The sequence below is a fragment of the Athene cunicularia genome, assembly GCF_003259725.1.
Source record: "Athene cunicularia isolate RWA chromosome 12 unlocalized genomic scaffold, athCun1 chr12_part1, whole genome shotgun sequence".
In the NCBI taxonomy this organism is placed as follows: domain Eukaryota; kingdom Metazoa; phylum Chordata; class Aves; order Strigiformes; family Strigidae; genus Athene; species Athene cunicularia.
This window is the reverse complement of record NW_020799116.1, coordinates 13,108,405-13,125,927: the sequence shown is the minus strand read 5'-3', so window position 1 is coordinate 13,125,927 and position 17,523 is coordinate 13,108,405. Positions and strand designations below refer to the sequence as shown.

Here is a 17,523-nt window from a genome sequence, read left to right as displayed (position 1 = left end):
TTTGTTCTTGTTTGGGGTGTTAAACCTGGGTGACAGGCTCCCATACCCGCAGAGCCCATTCAGCCTGCAGCTGCGCCAGGAAACCCATGGGGAGACCCAAACTGCTGCACATCAGCATAGAAATGGGTATGACTTGGTGCACACACAGAAGGTAAATTGAGAAGAACAACAGAAATGGCTCCCATGTGCCAGGCAGTTAGGGCTGGTGGGGGAGAAGGGGGATGAGAGGGCACAGGGATGCTCAGCCCTGGGGGAGGGGGCAGCTGGGCTGCCTCTCTGGGGTTGCCCACCAAGGTGCCTGGACTAGCAGCAAAATGCAGCTGGTGGCCATCCCCAGGCAAGTGCCTGTCCCCTGCGGAGGCTGGACCTCAGGCTGTTGGAGGGCATCTTGCCTTCTGAGAAGACCACCCAACACCATCACGGCAAAGAGGAAAGAAAGGAGGGTGTTTTTCTTCTATGCCACCAACAGAGAGGGACCAGACAGTTTGGATAAGCTTTAGAAGTAATGCAAATAGCCTAAATAATCATCAGGCCAGATTCCTTCTGGACTGAGCAGTTGCTAGTGGTTGTTCAGAAACAAATACAAACCCAACTTTGCTCTCATCGAGTCATTCTTGAAGCACGAGATAAGCTTCATCCTCTCTGCTGCTGCTGCCAGGGTGAAAAGGGCCAAACAGTGCTCCCTTAACGACCAGCACCCTGACCCCCCCTGGCAGGGACCGGCAGAGGAACGCCTGGTCTGACATCCTCCGTCTGCAATACTCCTGTCCCAGTCCCACTGGGGCTGGGGGGCACTCACTGTGGGAGGGAGCTCAGGGCCTTGAGTCTCCTGGTTTCTGCTAAAGGCTCAAGCCCTCCTGTGCTCCCAGGCTCGGGGAACAGCCACAGCTGCTGGTGTCTTCCCTGGGCACAGGATGGGGGGCAGTGGGAGCAGGTGGAGGCTGTGGGAGGCAGAGGGACCATCAGCCCTTTCTGCCCCACGCACTGGGCTTCTGTCCCTGCGCTAAACCCTGCTGAGGCGGGATGAGCATCCCTGGATGAAGGCACATGTGGGAATGAGGCACCCACACCCAACACCGGGTGCCGCCTCCCCCCCGTGACGGCTTTGGGGTAGGAGTCCTGCCATTCCTGGTGTTTTTTAATAGAACTTCAACTATATTTAGATCAAAAATAAATACATTCTTGGCTTGAGCACACTTCTCAATGCCTGATGAATGGGCAGGACCTCTTTCACAGGAAACTATAAAATTCCTGGGGTGATGTCTTGCCTCTGCCAGGGCGAAGGGAAGCAGAGCCCTGTGCTGCTGCTCCGCCTGACAGCCTGTGCTCAGATGTCTTCACTATCAGAGCTGGCTGGTCATTACTAATAACTGCACTACTATGTTTATTATTCATGCTTTGTGGGAACAAGGGAAGAAACTTGATGATGCTGAAAACCTTATTCTGTGTTTTAAAGAAAGTGAAGCTTTGTAAGGCGCTGTTGGGTGAGGGCAGAGGACCCTGGCCTGGCTGAACCATCAGCAATGCTGTTTGGGGACAACACCTGAGTGTGGCCGTTTTCTGGCACCTCTTCCCCTTGTGTTCCCCAGCACTGTAACTAGGGGTGCTTGGGGGCCTTGGCTAGTTCCTTAATTTCTCTTTATGGACTTGCTGCCCAGGAATTGGCCCAGGCTGCTCCTGAGCACACCCACACTGTGTGCCCCGAGGTAACACATCCCACAGAGGCAGGCTGCAGCTCAAGCACAACTCTAGGTTTGCTTAAATGGACTGTTACTTCAGTTGCTGCAGCATGTGTCTGAGTAATCTCTTAGGGGGGGTCCTATCTGTGACCAAAGGAACAAACTGCCCGGTGAATACAAAGTTTTGCACTGCCCCCCCCTTCCCCTGAGTCTTCGAAGGTTTATCAAACAAGTTCAGTCTTTTGACACAACAACCCCTAAATGCAATTTCATCCAATAAATATGATAAATTGGTCGCAGCTACTGTGCTGTCAGCTCATTCTCTCCTGCTCTTGGTGGCAGGGGAGTGCAGTATTGTAGGAGACTGGAGGGAAATGGATTCCTGGTGGGTTTGTTCCAGCCCATAACCCAAAAACCTTCTTCATGAGACAAGGGAGGAGAGTTTGCACCGAAGCCTACCAACCTCCCACCCCAGGGCCCCAGGGCTACTGGTGCCTGCCTCAGCCCCGGGAGCTGCCAGCAGCAGCGTAGGGTCTGGGGGAAGGAGCTGTGCGCTCCCCTTCCCCACTTCTTCATCCCAGTTTAGCTTCCTCCATGTGTTGTTCCTTCTAGCACCTTTAAAATAACATTTCTTCTGTCTGATACAGCAGGTTCATTGCTTTATGTTGAAAAGCCAAAAGCATACTGTAGAAACTCTTTAAAAAACAGTATCATCCCAGGAAAAAATATTCTCACTGCATTGATCTGTCCATCTATCTTAGAACTGAGATTCTTCACATACTGACCCCTGACACAGCCTGCCTTTGTGGAGGAAACTGCTCTGAATTAGGCTGCTTTTCCCTCATCTTTCCAGGTCCTGGAGGTTTTTTTCCAATGTCTGAGGCTGTGTGGGGCTCTTGCAATCTCAACATGGTAATATCATATCTGTGTTTTGAGCTTGCTAATCATCAGTCAAACTCCCATTTTAGGGCATATTTTCACTAAAATGTTGCCTTATTTGGCCTTTTCCTCTCTGCCATTCCGGTGACATCACCCACCAAGCAGTCGATTCAAACATCTATCACCCCAGTGAGTCCCTGGGCAGCAGAGTGAGGCGGAAGGCGGGGGCACGGGGCCGGCGTCCCCTCCGTCAGGAACCGGGACATGGCAGGGCCATGAGCCCAAAATGCAGCCTGAGAAGGTGTGGAGTCTGTGTTTGAAGGGAGCTGCCTCCACAGCACAGACTGGGATGCACTGGGGCTCTGCTGCTGGCACATAGCCAGTGTGCCAAATCCTGCCCGGCCACCTAGGTGTGCTTAAGCGAAAACCCACCCCAAGTTACTGCTGAGCCCCCTCTTACTCACATCTCCATCACATGTGGTGCGTTACAGAGCACTCGCAGAGCTGTGGTTCCCAGAGCCGGCAGCTCAGGCGGCCTGGCCAGGGAGGGTCAGCTCTGGCACTGCAGGCTGCAGTGAGCTGAGTTTATTCCACGTCAGTAGTTTTCCTCTCCCTGCCCACCCTGCGGATCTGGCCGATCCGGCGGTAATATTTACTGGTGACGAGACCAAGTAAATTGGTGGCAGCTCTGCAGTAAATTAGAGGTGCTATTTCCTCTGGTACAAGCCAGACATCTTTTGCCCTCAGAATAACAATAAACCAGCTTCACAGCTTATACGAAAGTTTCTATTCTAAATCCTGCTGCCTCCAAACTCCACTGTTTTCTGAATAATCCACACAGACATCACACCATTTCCAGCCTTGCCTGAAGATCACCCACTGGGGGTTGCTTTCACTGTCCTGCTCCCGAAGTGTTGTAGCCCGTGACTGCTCAGCAGCTGGTTGTTCATGCCTGGCAGCTCTGGCTAGAAGGGCAACACCCTTCCTGACAAACATGTGACAATGAGACCAGTGTCTTAACTGTCAGTTATTTACTGTGGACCTGGGGACAAGGCACTCTCCCACTGGGACAGGCTAAGAAACTGTTACCAAAGTCCTGCCATCCCGTGTTTGCAGGCAGTGGAGCTGTGCTAAATGCCAATGCTCCCAGCTCTACCACCCGGCAGACTCAGCACCATGGCTGGGATGGCATGAGAGAACTGGCTTTATTTCCCTGGGATGCTTTGGGACAACCAGCTTTATTTCTCTGCTCCAGAACTTTCTTCTTGCTGTGTCAGAAATTCACATCCCGAGTCTACAAATCTCCTTTTGGCTGAAGCCCCACTATAAAAAAATCCAGCGCCAAGAGCTAATTAGAAATAAAAAGAAGACTAATTTTGAAAAATCAGATTAAGTGGGTTATTTCTGGGTTAGGGATATTTCCTGATTGCATAAACCCAAACAAAACAAAACTCACATATTAATGACTCCTAAGAGATAAACCAATTTATTTTGCTACATTTAAGAATTAATATGAGTCACTCTATTACAAGAAGTGGTTTTGTCAGCTCGTGCTGCCAATATTTCCGGCAGTAAAATGGCTGAGGACTGTTTAGTTTGGGATGTCCGCTGCCACTGGCTGGGACGGGGCAGCCATGGCCATGGTTGCATAGTGTCCATCCCTCACAGATGCTCCTTCACTCCTGCCTCAGGAAACTCTGTTTTCAGTGTCATGTACACTGTGGTTAACGAAATGGCCCAGGGAGGGATCCTGGGAGGAAACCCTGATGCCAGGTTTTGGGTAGGGATGTGGGAGCTGATGCAGGTGCCTGTGTGTGTGGGGGGGTGTCCTCTGGGCACTCCTCCATGTCCCTGTCACAAGAGCACAAACCCTGCCAGGGAGACAACAAAGAATATAAAGACATTTTCCAGTGTAAGCTGTGCTGACTTAAAAATGAGAGCTTAGAGAGTGGAAAAACGTTTTAAAAATCCCTCTTTGAGGAAATATTCATGAAGCAGCAGCAAAAATTGTGGCAATTCCTTTGGTAGCTCCATGGGTGCTGGAGTCCCCTTGACTATTTTTGACATGGAACAGCTCAGATAGTGAAAACATCGGTGGGACTGGGGCTGGGGCTTGGGCTTGCCTGGACTGTTTTATTTCTAAGGAGATGCTCAGCGTCCACTCATGTGGGAAGTGGGTGCACACAGAAGAGAGCAGCACCAATGGGTTATCTGCCATAGCAAACTGCTCCTGCAGTGCTTTCCCTGCCAGGGATGCTGAACACCGGTCTCTGTTTAGGAAATAAATGAGCAGAGCCCTGCTGCTGTGCAGTTCAAGACCTTGTAGTAAAATATTACTTGTAGGCTTGAGGTTCCTGGGGAGCGCCGGTGATCTGAGGGTGGACACGGAGATCACAAGGCTTCTTCCACCATGCCTGCTCAATCAGAGGAAAGCAACAGAAAGACCAAATCTTTAATATCAGGCAAGGAAAACACTAATTAGACACATGCTGTAACCTACTGAAATGCAGCATTATCAGGTTGTTTGGTTGTGGGTTTTTGTTGTTTTTTTTTTTTTTGTCTACTCCTGGCCACATTACTCTGCTTCCCCAGACAGATGACATGTTTATTTGCCTGAGCTGTAGCTGGGAGCTTGTACAGTCTTACCATTGTTAAAGCACAGCCTAGCAGATAAGTGATTTTATCTTTTGCTCTCTGCTATTTTTGCTCTTTCAGGGCTGGCCTTGCAATAGAAAAGTAATTAGTAATTGGGCAGGAGCTCAAAAGAGGTTGTGTGATCGTCTGCAGAGCTCCTTGCTTTCCCAGACAAGCAAATAGTTCTAACTCCTTACTTTGTGTAGTTCTTGGGTTCAAAATTACTCTGAATTAGTTATAGGGCTCACGATCATAAAAGAGTATGGTTTTAAGGACAAGAAAATACATTAATTGGTTCAGGCACTAAGAACATATGAAATAAATTGAATTTCTTTTTGGGATTAAGGAGGAAAATCTAGGGAGGCTCCAAGACAAATTTGAGAATAATATGATAGCTGCAGTTAATTGCAGTGTTTCAAATGCATTTTTTTCTTAACCATTTCAAATTTGTTTTCCCAAAATTGGGATCTTTGACAGAGAGCTGTGATTTGGGTTCACACACGTCACTTTATATTCGATACTTCAAAACGAACTGGAATTTTGCATCCAGCTGCAGTTAAATGCAGTGCCAGGATATGTAGATTACTGTCAGCGTTTTATTTTTACAGGAGTTTTCTGCTCATTCTCTTCCTTTCTAGTTCTCCTCTGGCTTTTCCCCAGCTGAACAACCTGGCACAGAGGTACAGACCTCCCTCAGCACCCCACCTTGGCTCCTGGTGAGGGTGGTGCTGCCAGGGGGCACCCAGGGCATGGGGAGCACCCAGGGTGCTGCTGCTGCTGGTCTCGGGGGGCTTGGCCCTGCTTGGACCACAGTGCCTTTGATGCAGCATCTGGGTCCCGAGGCTTTGTGTGGGGCGGAGGGGCCAGACCCGAAGCACACAGTGACAGTGGTGGCTGAAAATCACAGTGGTGGCCACTGCTGCAAAGGCCCGTTTTGCCATTCCCCTGTTCCCAGCTGCTCCCACCTCAGCTCCTACCTGGGAGCAGTATCATCTAAGGGACATGTCACCACCATCATCAAGATGGGGCTTGTGCACTTGCTGGCATTACCAGGGAAAGATTTATGAGCTGTATGAAATAATAATAATAATAAAAATTTCTATTTTATTCTAAGCCACTTGAAGTCAAAGAGCTCCTTTCTGCATTAAAACAAGCAGAACAAAGGAAACACTGGGATTGTGTTCATTCTCAGAGGCACGCGGTGTAACAGCACTCCTATAACGTTACTGCCAGGTGAGGAGCCTGCCCCGGGAGCAGGCCCTGGCCGGTTGCAATTTTGTTTTATGCAGTAAATCATAAAAAGATTTCTTTCATCACTATTACTGACATTTGCTCAGCAGACATTAAAAACTGCAGTTAAAAATGAGAAAGCTGAAATCCAGCTGGAACTTACCTGGAGCCCTGGAGCTGCTGTTAATGGTTATGCAGTCACAGGGTTGTTTCTTATGAAGAGCCTAAGAGCAGCAACCGCACACCATTCCGCTCGAGCCAGAGGTGATGGGTAAGTTGCATGAAATAACAACATCTGATGAAACATGGTGCAAGCTGGAGCCCGTCAATGGTACCCATAAACTCAGCAGCACTCTTGGGCGCTGTGTGATGGCGCTGAGTTTGGTGGGATCACCTGCCATCGAGTCTGTATTGATGCCCAGCCCTGAAACGCTCTCTGAGGGGAGTGCAGGCAGAGCTGACAGCTGAGTGCTGCAGCAGAGCCCTGCCAGCCCTGCTCAGACCTGGCACTGAAGCCCAGGGACACACTGATTTACACTTGGCAGCCTCCAAAAACTCCATTGTGGCAAATGCAGCCTCCCCTGGCTTGGGACGGAGGGGCTGGGTCTGGCCATGTTCTCCCTTTCAACTGTTGTCCCCACTACTCTCTGCTTTTGGGGATAACCACGTACAGCACCTCTCCTCTTCCTGGTGCCTCTCGTGCAGATCCTGGTCACTTTTCACCCGCTGAGGGTATGGTTGGCCTCCGCATGGATGCTCAGGATTATCTTTGCATGCGACTATGGGTGTGAGCTGTGAGGCAGGAGAAAAACTGTGTTTCAGCTGCTCAAAGGAAAGCAGAAGCACTGGCTTACGGGAAAAGTCATCAATGTGCAAACACCAAGCACAGCCCTAAACCTCTGCTGAAGGGCAGGAGGAGGTGAGAGGACACTGCTCAGATCTTCCAGCATCACCCCCATAACATGGAGATGGGGGTGAAAGGCAGAACAGTCCCCGGTGGGTTCCCATGGTCCCCCCAGGACCACCGTTGTTAGGAAGTCCACCCTCAGAGGTTGGGGGGCCCTCAGGGCAGGGGACACCGATGGAGTTGGCAGAGCTGGAGTTTTCTGGGATTTGGACAAAAGCCCCAGGAAAAGCTATCTGCAGCCGCCCCATGGGAATTTTTGATAAAAGCAGCCAAAACAACAAGAAGACTGCAAATCCTGTATGCCGAGTGAGGGGTGGGTGTTCCTGAACAGACATTGCACACTCCGCTTTTTGCCAGCCAGCAGCAGCCTGCGTGAGCAAGCCACGGGCTCTCCGTAGGGTCTGCAGTTAGCAGGTAATACTGAGAGGCTTGTTGCCTGAGACCACAGTCAGTCCTTTGAAAATATACTTTATCGGAGGCCCAAAGCAAGGCAATGGCTTCCTGTTACAACCAAATGCATCTGGTTTGGGTTTTCGGATTTATCCCTTGATTCCTACCATAAGGGGCTGGTGTCTTGCCAACCCATTGTCTCTCAGTTGGAAACAGATGGTATGGGCTAAAAACGTGATTGTGTTCAAAACCAATTCAGAGTATTTAATGTCAACCTGCTAGCCAGATGCATTTGGAGAGCCACCTGAGCGCCCTGTGCCCAGGTGGTGACTGCACTGTGGACGGGCGCAGACAGACACACGCAGGCTCAGGACCCATCCCCACTCCTGGTCTGACCGCATCTCCCCAGGGCAGACAGACCCTGCGTTTGAAATCCATAAACCCATCCATTTCCATGCTAGAACTGTGATTTTCCAGACCTGATTTACCTCTGCCTGGAGTTTTTTCTCAAACTAAAATCAAGAATCAAAGGTGATCTGAGAACTTAACTGTGATGGAAAGCTTGCTTCTCCTTGGAAGAGAAATAGATTAATACTCACTTCCATGGCAGCCTGAGTCTCATTTCTGGTGACTAAGAAACCATAAAGAACAGCTACTTCAGGGAAGACACATTTATCCCGATACAACATTTTCTTCAAAACTGGTTGAAATTTAGCTTTAGATTTTTGCAGAAGCTACTGATATTTCAAAATTTGTTCTGATAAGAAAAACCCCAAAACCCATGACCTTTTTTTTTTTTTTTTTTTTTCCCTCCAGGCAACAGCATTTGTAGGAAAACCCTTGAATAATCCTGATTTTCTTTTGGTGAAAGATCCTGGGGCAAATTTTCTGGTTCTATAAATAGATATTGTCCTCTAAATCCTCTGTGCTTTGTTATGAAGAGTGTTGACTACAGTCTCCATCTCTCCAAGACTTGTGCTCGCAACAGCATGGACTCTTTCTCCAGGCTGTTTTTCAGCCTCCAAGACCTGATGCCAGAATCCTTTGCTCCAGGCAGAGTGGGCCAGGTTTTCCCTGCCACTGCTCGACTGGCTGCAGCAAGTTTTCACAGGGGAATCTGACCCAATGAGTTTAATCAAAGGGCACTTTTATGCTCTTTCAAAGTGTAGATGTAAGTCACATGAGGGACTATTGACTGGGATACGACAACCAGAAATTCGATGCAAAATCTAAATGCCATGCCTTGCTGAAGTGTTTAAAGCCAGACCAAGAAAAGAAAAATTAATATAAAAGGAAAGAAAGGCTTGCTCTTGAGGATTTAAGAGTAGGCTGCAGCCTCAGATAGATCAATTACTTTCAAACTGCCCATAGGGTATGAAAGATAAAAGGACAGGATTTCTGGAAAAAGTAAAACAAAACAAAGCAAAATTGGGCCACTGATGCCATCAACTGCACCCCACCCCTTCCGACTAGAAAAAGCATTGTCTGTGACACCAGCTTCATTTCTGCAGGTACAAAAAGAGATTCCTCTTTAAGAGCAGCTTTACTTCCTACCCTAAACAATTGTCTGTGTCACAATATTATGGGCTGGGCGTATGAAGGACCAAGCAGCAGGGAAGGGCAGTGTGGATACTGAGAGGCTGCAGGCAACTGGGCACTGATCCCTCCCAGCCAGGCCCTCGCTGCCAGCCGGTGCGGTTTGCATGTGGCATTTGCCATGGTCGGGGGAAAGCACATACTTTTATGGTTTAAATATTGTGCCCAACAGTCAATAAATTCTTGTATATTCTGAACAAAGCAGAAGATGCAGCTTCCTTGCTGGTTGCTTTCAACTGTAAACACTAGGATTTGATTTGTCTAAACTTTTGTCCTTTTTGGAGAAAAAAAAAGTCTTAAAGGATAAAATATTTGAAATTTTTTCAGTTTGTTTGTACTTAAATTCAAAAGGCTCTTTTGTTTGGTGTGCCTCAGTGAGCGCATCCCTGCCATGCTGAAGAGGGCAAACATGGGTGCCGGGCAGCATGGTCACCCAGGCTGGTGCTAGGGCAGTTTCCAAAATCCCCAGGAAATCCTTGGGGTGGCCTCTCCTCAGAGACTGGTTGGATTATTCCCTCTTCATTCATATTTAGTGGTGCCTTGGGGATCTACTGAGTTGCTGACATAACTGAGTTTTGTCAAGAGTGTCGGCATTTCCCCAGGCAGCCGCTCCCTGCACTGTGGCAGAGGGACAGCCATGAGCAAGTGACACTGAGAGAGCTCTTGGTGTCCTTTTACTTTAACCCAACATGTCCTTTTGAGACAAAGCCTCACCCCAGGGCTGTACACATGGCTGTGTGTGACCCGGGGGGCTGTGGCCAGTTGAGAGCACCCGGGGAGGGAGTGGAGAGCTTCTCTCAGGATCTGGATGCCAGCTGGGATGCCAGGCTCGCCGCTGCTTGGGTGCCCATGGATGCAAAAGCAGCTCTGTGGGTAGGGCAGCTCTGGTCGCAGCGATGTGGCAGGAGGCAGCCCCCAGTTGTGTGATTTTGGGAAGGCAGCAGGCAACCTGTGCAGCTTGGGGCTGGGGCAGGAACATCAATGGCTGAAAACCTGGTGGGGGAGCAGGTGGGGGATGGCAGTGCTTCCAAAAACTGAATCCAAGTGTAGGATTCCCCCTACCAGCTTTTCTCGCAGCTGTGTTTAATAATGCAGACAGGTGTCAGGCCCAACTGTGCTCTGCGGTCAGCATCCCCTGGCTCTGGCAGCAAGGGCTTTAACCCCTGGGGAGTGGGGTGTGTGACCAGCTCGAGGGGCTGTAAGCAAGGCCAGTGAGCTGGGGAGAGCCAAGGGTTGTGCTGCTGAGGGCACGCTGGAGCCTGCCCACACCCCACTGCGTGGTCAGCACATGCCCCATGGCAGCCTTGGCTGGAGCTCCTCTGACAGCACCAGGCACCTCTGCCATCAGGTGTTGGCAGAACCATAAAACCTGCTGGAGCACTTGATCTCCCTTGAAAAGTCCCTGTAAAGTGGGTAAATGTTGCTAAGTGTCACAAATTCACATACTGCAGCCTGCAAACAGTAAGGCTCTCTGTTTCAAAAAATGCTAACGTCACCTAGAGAAAACCAGGATCAACAGGAAATATTTTTAATGTGGCTCTGAAGAAGAATTATTGTGGGAGGCTGAGGCCACCCCAAGGATTTCCTGGGGATTTTGGAAGCTGCCCTAGCACCAGCCTGGGTGACCACTCGTGGTCAGTGCAGCTCTGCCACTTCCCTGGGGATGAGCTCACCCCATCTCGGAGCCAGAGGACACCGGGGCAGCAGTGGGTTTAGATGAGTTGTAATGGAAGCCCTCAGAGAGAGTCAGGGTCTCCTAAAGGCATCCACTGTCACAAGGGCTTTTCTCTCTGCTTGCTCCCAGTCTTTTCTTTTGGACAGTTACGGCCAAGTCCTGCATTTAAAAAGGCATCTTAGAGATCTAACATCTGGTGACGAAGATGGTGTTCTGGATGCTGATATATCAAGGTAACACCTCCACATCCTTTGGGCAGTGCTAATATTTGGACAGTGTTAAAATATAACCAGCCTTTCTTAGTTTAGATTAACGCCCTGGCTGCGCCCCAGTCCTCGCCCGCCTGTGAAACGCTGCCTGGATTTCCTCCCGCTCCTCAAGCAGCAAAGGGCTTAGGGCTTGACATTGGCACTCGGTATTTAAACAAAATGCACATTAATATCTGTGGAAGTAATGCCTGAGTAATAGCTGCAGGAACAGACACGATTAAGGGCAGCGGAGAAAAACAATTAAGATGATCAGCCAAAATATTAGGAAAGCAACTCTGCAAATACCGTTTTTTGTCTCTCTCAAAAATAAAGAAGGAGCCTGAGGTTGCTGGGGGCTGTGTTCTGAATATTCATGGGATATTACTGGTCCTCAGGCAGCGCTCATTTGCACTGAGGATCAGGAAGGCCACCAACTGTTAACCTTTGCAATTTAGTCTTTCATTTCCCACATTAGTACCCGATGGAAAAAGCTGAAAGTGACAGTCATGGAGTATTAGTCCTGGTATTGGCTGCATGAAATCAGGCTGACCTCCCTTGTTTGCTTGCAGAGAGAAAGTCTGGCCCTGAGTCTGGGGGGAGAAGACGAGGGTTTTCTCACAGCCTGAGAGCACCAGCCCCTGGGGTAGGAGGAAGCATGGACCTGGACAGACAGACAGACAGCATTCCCATGGGACAAAGGGTGTGACCGTTCCTCCAGGGAGAGATGGAGCCCAACATGAGGGATGTGCTTGTGACCAGCCTTGAGGGCATCAGGTCCTGCTTGGGTCATGTTTGTTTTGACTCAGCTAGTCAAGATTAAACTCAGTCATTTAAAAATTAGATGCAAAGGGCTAATGACTGAGCCTGCAGGCACTGGGGGAACGTGCATGCTTTCACCTTCACACTGTGTCACAGGAAGCAAATAAACCTTGGCACAAAACTGGGAACCATTTTGGTGTGGGTAGACTACTTGAGAAGGGTTATTTTTTTGGCCAGGCTCTTGTCTTCCAGCACTTCCAGGCTCTCCTGTCTGACTCTCTCCCCCTCGACTGGGCAAGCCTCCCTTTACCCATCACTTGTGGGTTCTTCTCTGGGTCCAGTGACCAACATGGTTTGCTACGTGATGGATGTCAGCACTATATAGGCTGGTGCTGCTGAAAGCAAGCGATTCCTCCCCAGAGCAAACCATCAAACTGCAATGTGGCTGTTGCTTCAAAGACGGAAAACCAGATCACCAAACAGTGCAGATCTTCTGGAATTACTCATGCTCTGTAATGGGGAATACAGGAAGGTATTCATTTTCTGAGGGATCTAAAATATAAGCTTGTATGTAGAGACAGAATAGTTTCCTGTAGCTCAGTATGGACCTAATCACCTAATCTAGCATGAAGCGGGGATGGCTGAAGGTTCTTGCCGGTGTGCAAACCCAAAGAGCAGCTCTACGCCCCCCCTCACTGGTACTGCTGGTCTCCCTGGTATCAGCCGGGATGGAGCTGGGCAGTGCCTCATCCCGCCAGGCCCAACCCACGGTGCAGAGCGGGTTGCCAGTGAGGCAGCGAGCAGCCAGGCTGCAGCGGGGCACGGGGCATGCTGCGTCCCGTTTCAGGTTCCGTCCCCCCCTCGCTGGGCTGCCTCCGCCCTTGGCACTCGCCTGGGAGGTGCGGTTTGGCACTGCAGGGAGTGGAAACACCCATGGAAAAAGCAACCCAAGAACAGCGCGGCTCTGTCTGTCCTGCGGCCCAGCTTGTACAACAGCCATCTGTTCGCTGGCCACCGCGTTTGGAAGAAGCAATGGTGAATTAAAGGCTGAGAAACAAAACGTTTCATTTTGGTCTGTGGCATGTGCATGTGGGCAAGGGCAGCAGGAAGCATGGAGGGCTCTGGTTGGCTTTTCTCCCCCCCAAAAAGAAGATGTAACTCCAGTGTCGTGCCCATGTAAGGCCACACAGATGACTGACAGGATCTATAAACCAAACAGGCTCTGGGGAAGATCCTGACCACGGTCCAGCTCCAACGAGACCAACACAACCAAAAATCACAGCCCCTGCGCTACCGACTACTGGGATGCTGCCCACTGCTGGGCAGGCTGGGATGGGGAGGAGGAGCCTCCCTGTGCTGCCGGGGGTCACACAGCTGGGGCGCGGGCCCACACACGGCCCTTCCCAGGCACTAATATGCTGGAGACCAGCCCAGATGCGATGGCTGAGCCTCCATCATGGGAAACCACCTTGTCCCCTGCATGGGGGAGTGAGGGCTCTGTGCCCATGGGATGCAGGGGAGGTGATGTCCCTCAGAACGAGAGTGGGGCGCAGGGCCCAAACCCAGACACAAACCCGGGCACGACTGAACAACCAACCCTTTTGTCATCACTGGGTTTGCAAGCCCAGTTGGGAGGAATGAAACGCTCATCAGAGCAAGTATGAGGTTTCCATCCTAACTTGCCAGTTCTTGTCTCTTCTTTAGCTTCTCATCACATGGTTTAAAACATCTTTTGTTAGCACAGGAACCGTGGTGTATCTGGAGAGGGATGAACACAACCGACTGAGCAGTTCTGTAATGCAGCAACTAGGGAGTAACTACACAAGTTGGGGAGAGGCTCAGGAATGTGCGGGGACTGCCCTACAGACAAGGAAACCAGTGTACTTACGCTGTTCATAAGCTGGCTGATGGTGTCTGCAGAGGGATCCCCTTGAATCACCACTCCTATGCACTGTCTGTTCTCCTGTGTCCGGGGGGCCAGCATCCCTCCGCTCCCCTGGTGCAGTGACACCACCAAAGCAGCTTGTCATGACTCCACTCTCTTTCAGCCACAGGAAGGTCCATCCCAAACCCCAGGGAATTTATGATAAACCCCTCAACATTAAGCACAGACAATTTATCAAGAGTAGTTAATTAAAGGTGACTTGTTATTAATCTGGAGATTCCCAGAGTATGTGATTGTTTAGTCCCTGTAAAATCACCAGAAAAGAAAAATTGCTGCAACAAGTTTTCCTTGGATTTGAAAAATGATCTTTCTTCAGTAAATTCAGAGCTGCAAAACCAGAAGGCTAGTGCCTTCCAGTTGAACAGCTTTAGAGTCCCTTTACACTAAAAGGGTTGCTTTTCAAGCCTTGTCAATCTAAGGAAATTTATTGAGTCAGTCTCAAGGGAAGGCCTTGGCAAAGTATTAATAGGCTTCTTTTATAAAAGAGACCTTTATTTACTGGTCTTTAAGTTGGCCTGTGTCTCATTTGGCTTTTTGAGTTTGTGTGGAGAGAAAACGTCTGTCTGACAGTTTCCATGCTTCAGCGCTGTTGTGGGGCTCTGGAGGAATTTGCTAAGCCCGTAATGAAACATCTGGTTCAACACTAACACAGCTGCATGCAGCGCCTTTCACCCCGGGGGTGAGGTGCTGCAGCCCTTGCATTATGGGCATCCCAGCTGATGCTGTGGCTCGGGGCAGCCTGCTGCAGGGGCACGCTGGAAGTGGGCAGCACGGGCAGCACGCTGGGTGATCCGCTGGTGCAAAGGCAGATGAGCCATACAGGAAAAAACAACCAACCCCGCTGTACTGTGTGTGCTTTCATAGCCCAGATCTGTTGTGGCTTGCCTGCTAAAGTTGCACTGGGACAGAAACTGCTCCATGGAAATGGCCCTTTCCTGCTCTGGATGGTGGATGGAGCCAAAGCGTGGGCAGCTGGAGCTCCAGAGGACTGAGCATGCCTGTGGCATTTGCGACTGCAGACTTGGACTCCCACTGCCAAGGTTTTGTCCTGTTTCACCCCGTGGCTGCCTTCCCACAGTTCTCACTGACACATGCTACCTGCTTCAAGCCTCACTGTGAGGCATGGGCACGGGGTACCCTGGCGATTCCGTGGGACATATTTCTAGCAAAGGCTGTAGAAAAACTATGAGGGAATTACCCTTGCCAAGCAAGTGGAGCAGTGAAATATGTCAGCACTTTGCACAATTTAAAAGATCTGATGAAAAAAAAAAGCATATTCAGCACTGGTCCTGCAGCCAGCAGGATGATGAGGCATGGCCATGGCTCACCCTCGTGGCATCAACCAGGGCTGGGCGGGCTGTACGAGTCTTCATTTCTCAGGGGGGTGTCTGCCTGCAGGACGGCTTGAGCTGATACCTGGCAGTTGCTTCAGTGAGTGCTTATCTGAACATTATCCATCATGGTATGTTCAGAAGACACTTTGTTTTCCAGGTAGACAAAACCCGGATCCCTTCAGTCTCAAGGCAGTGTGTGGATCTGCAGAGTCATCAATCAGGTATTGCTGCAGAGGGGCGAGGCAGGAGGGGAGCACGGGGCTGCTGGAGATGCCTCCACGTATCAACTCTTGAAATAAGGCAACAATGCATAAGAACCTCATTGTGGAGAGGTTTACTTTTTTTTTGTGATTTGGCCGAAGAAGTTGAGTTAAGAGTAAATAAAATCTTAAATTAGATTTATATAGGCATAATTAACCTCACTTTTTATAGAATAACACACAGCCATATGAACTTTATTTAGCTTGGTCCTAAAGCAGCAGCTGTTGCAAGTCTCTGGAAGAGTGTTTCCATTGAAACACACCAGCACTTCATGAATACTTGTTTTTTCACTTCTAAATTTTTCTCTCTGGGGCTTTTAAGCAAGTTTTATTGTAGTGTTTATACAGCCACCTCAGTCTGCCTTTGGTTTATGTTTTTCTCACCTGAAGCCACTGAATTTTTAGTTTTATTAGTTACAGCTATCTGAAATCACATTCTTAAGAATTGACTGCACTAATAAAACTCCTTAAAAGTTTCTTTTTAAGGTAATTGTCTTCCACTCAGGTATCAGTTTCTTATTGAGTTATACTCAAGATCAACAACTTCTCTATGGCTGTTTGTTACCACCAAGGTAAATAACAAGAATCCCATCGATTCTAACAGGTCAGGACAGAGTCAGTTCATTGGAGAAGTAGCCAAGCACACAGAATTTTACTTGGAATACATTGTAAAGGAGAATGCTGCTTAGCTTTTCTTGCCTAGAATGGTGTGAAACAGCCCAGTCACCATCGACCCAAACCTCTGCCTCCTGGGCCAGAGCAGAACAGCCTCTTCCAGGTTGAGAGGAAGAGTCCTGCAGAGCAGAGCTGCTCTCACACCCAAAAGCTGCGTGCAAATTTCTTCCTCCCCTTTTAAGGATTTTCCTACCTTTTCTGCAGGGTCCCAAAAGTACAGGAGGTGCTGAGTTACCTCCAGGCCCACACAACATCTGTGTCCTCCAGTCTCACCCCACCACAGCTCATCTATCCCTGATGACAGGGTTCCCGCCTCATGGGTTCAGGGCCCATATAGAAATCACAGTGGCTGGGTGTTTTCCATAGACCTTTGAGGGAAACCTGTTAAATGCCTCCAGAGCTGCCCAAAAAAACCTGTGCAAAGCAGTGGTGGGAGCAAGCCTTGCTGCGAGACTCCAACCAGCTTCCTCGTCTCTCCTCAGCACTGATGGGCCGGTGGTCACCTAACCTTGAAGGTGTAGCCCACCAACAGCAAGATGCTGTCCTCCACCCACAGGGATAGCTGTTTTTCTCCTACACAGCTAAGCAAAGAAATTGTATTGCAAGTTTTATAGTTTGTCTTAGACTAGATATTGCAAATATATACAAAGAATCAGCATTCAACTTAAGCAACAGGCTACTTTCCTTCAAGCCCACCTCCCTTGCAGAGGTCTATAAAGGCATTGCTCGAGCCACTGCTCATTTCATTGTTTTTCTCCCACCCTTCACAGTGAAGGCTCCCATGCTTATATGCAGGAACGCCCCCTGAAGCTGGGGCCAATTCCTTCTCTGATCCAAGGAGACACATGGCTCCAGGGTGGGGATGACCCTGGCAGTGAGGGGGGATGCTGTGGGAAACCTGCGAGGAGGAAGGTGACCCAAACGGAGCTGCTGTCCTTAAACCACCTCTGCCTTTCACTGGCAAAATCCTTCCAAATCACAGACAGACAGTCCCTTTTTCTTCCTCAAATATTTCTTAAAAAAAAAAAAAAAAAAAAAATGAGACAGCACTGCAAATATTTGTAGATTCAGATCAGTTAAGCTTTGAAAAACTTCAGCTTGCAAAACTTCAGATGAAATGTGGTTTCTGCCCAGTCAATGGTTATTTTTGCTCTGCCCTCCCTCCCATCCATCCACCCTGTGCTTCCAGCAGGGTCTGCAGGCACGGGGAGCAGCTGAAAGACCCCCCCCCATGCCTGGCACAGCCCTCCATGCCCCAGATGGGTCCAGCGTCTCATCCCTTGGCTGCTGGCATATGCCAGACTACAGGTCC

General features: G+C 49.5%; 1 protein-coding gene across 3 annotated transcripts in view; it reads right to left on the bottom strand.

Moving 5' to 3' along the window:
* Window positions 1–17,523, bottom strand: part of LMCD1 (LIM and cysteine rich domains 1) — a 59,966-nt gene that overhangs the window by 1,663 nt on the left and 40,780 nt on the right. For all 3 annotated transcript variants that reach the window (XR_003399294.1, XR_003399295.1, XR_003399296.1), the window contains exon 7: window positions 10,030–10,036. The gene's annotated coding sequence lies outside the window, so the exon portion shown is untranslated. The remainder of the gene's footprint in view (window positions 1–10,029; window positions 10,037–17,523) is intronic.